The sequence below is a fragment of the Mus caroli genome, chromosome 5 (assembly GCF_900094665.2).
Source record: "Mus caroli chromosome 5, CAROLI_EIJ_v1.1, whole genome shotgun sequence".
Lineage (NCBI taxonomy): Eukaryota > Metazoa > Chordata > Mammalia > Rodentia > Muridae > Mus > Mus caroli.
Window position 1 is genome coordinate 126396146 of NC_034574.1, and position 2651 is coordinate 126398796.

Below are 2651 nucleotides of genomic sequence, written 5' to 3' on the forward strand. Positions count from 1 at the left end.
TTTGCATCTACGGGACCCAGATCTGGACATGAGAATCTGTCTTCATGTTTCATTTGTGTCTTCCACACTTACCTGCTACACACAGCCTGAAGGCAATTTTCTATATTTCTAGTGTATCATATATCCAGATGTTGTCTTCAGCCCATCCTATGAGATCAGAAGTAGAATCTCCATTTTAACAACATCATGTCAAACTTAAAAGTTAAGTTTCTCATTTGGGCACATTTGGGAATTTGAGATTTGGAGTGAGAGACACTCGACCAGTTTGTGCACATGCACACACATGTACACACACACCCCGTTGACCAGAAGACATTTACAAATACAGTTTTGATTACTTACAACCCTCTCTTCCCTGTTCACGTGTGTACCTCCAGTCTCAATCAACCTTTAGCACATCCTGACTCTTGACAAAGTTTATAATTGAACCCTCACTGTTGAGCTGTCTTTGAGAAATGGTTTGCTGCTTTCTGGGTTTCCATGACGACAGCTTCCCACCTTGTGGCTGAAGGTAACCTCTGTCGACCATGGCTGGGGGTAGTTATCAAGCTGTCATGGGCAATTTTCCTGCTCATTTGATAGAAGCAACATCCCAGAGAGGAAATAACAGGATGGCATGGGGAGAGCGCACTCTCACGTTGAAACTGCAATTTCTGGAAAGACATCTACTGTCGAGCACAAGACCCTGGTCTCAAGAGAGTATGGCCGATGCAGCCCATCATCTCAGTAGCAAAGTGAGTAAGATAATTGTGCTGGACTTGCGGCAGACTACAGAGAGTGTCTCTACCTTGCCATAAGAATGTGGACATGTCAGATCAGTAGCAGAGCCGTCAATTCCTTTCTCTTGCAGTCCCTGCGTTTTGCTCGGTTACCGCAAAGACTCACATGATGCTCAAATGAACCGACAGGGTGAAAGCATGCCTGGTAAGCTGTGAAATCCTATACGGGTAGGCGGCTTTGTTTTCATTTCTCACCTTTGAGTTGATTGCTCTCAGGGGCTGTTAGGTCATTTGGACTTTGGTGCCCAATACTATTTTAGCACCAGAAAATAAAACTGAAGAGTATACCAAAACCCAAGCTGACCAATACTGTGTGTTAGACTTAAGAGCAGCCAGAGAAAAATGAGAGAGAAATTCATGGAGCTTCCTAGTTAAAGGTCAGAGATGCCCACCTACAGGGAGGGTTGTGTGGACATTGTATAAACATCTGTAAAGCAAATGAGTAAATTATTTATTTGGTTGGTTGGTTGGTTGGTTGGTTATGTGTCTGTATGTCTGTCTGTGTCTGTATGTCTGTGTGTGTGTGTGTGTGTGTGTGTGTGTGTGTGTGTGTGTGTGTCAGAAAACAACTTGCTGGAGTCAGTCATCTCCAACCACCATGCAGGTTTCAGGGATGGAACTCAGGCCATCAGGCAAGTACCTTTCCCAGCTGAGCCACTTGACCAGCCCATGAACTTGATTTAAAAAAAAAAAAAAAAAAAAAAAAAAGAAAGAAAGAAAAGCAATTTCCCTCCACATAGAGGAACATTTTAAACTGTGCAAAGGACAAATGTATATGTGATTTTTGAGAACATGAGAAATATAGATATAATTTTGAAAATGCAGCTAAAAAGTTGCAGGATAAATACTCTCACAAGCAAATGAAAGCGCATTAAATGTGCTTTTAATGGCTTCTGAATCCCAGTCTGTCTACTGGAGTGAACAGCTGAACCTGGATCTCACAGACTTGCAGCAGATTCATGAAGTCCTATCTCTCTGCTCTTTTTCTGTGGCCCAGGAAATGAAATGTCATAGTAACACCAAAATGTAAAGGATACTCATAGAATCGGGGGAACACTCGGTTAAATGGGAGCCTGAGAGATGACTCAGCAGGGAAGAGCACTTGCAACTCTCTCAGAGGACTCCAGTTCAGTTTCCAGGGCCCATATTGGGCAGCCCATGATCATCTGTAACTCCAGGTCCAGAGGATCCAACACACACACTACACATGCTGGACTCACATTCACACACATACACAGAGAGAGAGACAGAGACAGAGAGAGACATACACAAGAATATAATTTTTTTAAAAAAGAAATTAAACAACAAGCTTTATTTCCTAACTCGCGTTTGAATGTGAAATATCCCACAGAGATCAGGTTCTAATGTTTGGTACTGAGTCAGAGATGCTGATTTGGAAAGCTGACAGGAGCCTGGCTGGTTGGAGTAGGTCACTGGGGGGGGGGGGGGGGTCCAGCCTACAAACGTTATAGTCCCACCTCTTTTCTGGACTCTTTCTCTCTGCTTCCTGGTCTTCTAGCATGTGAAGGCTTCTACTTTGCCAGGCTCTGTCGGCTAGGATGGACTTAAAACACTCTGATACCATAAGCAAGAATCATTTTTTTTCTCCTCTGTTTCTGTAAGAGATTTTGGTCATGGCCAGGCAAAATTAGATAATATACAATACTAGTTAAATGCTTCAGTGCAACATGTGATCGATAGCTGTATTTGCCACCATGACACAACCTTCAGTCATCTGGGAAGAAAGTCTCAATGAGAGATTGACTACATTGGGTTTGTCTGTGGGTATGTTCGTGGTTGAGTATCTTCATTAAGATAATGATAGGGCTCTTCCGGCCGGACCAGCACCGGGGTAGCTAGAGCACAGGGTCG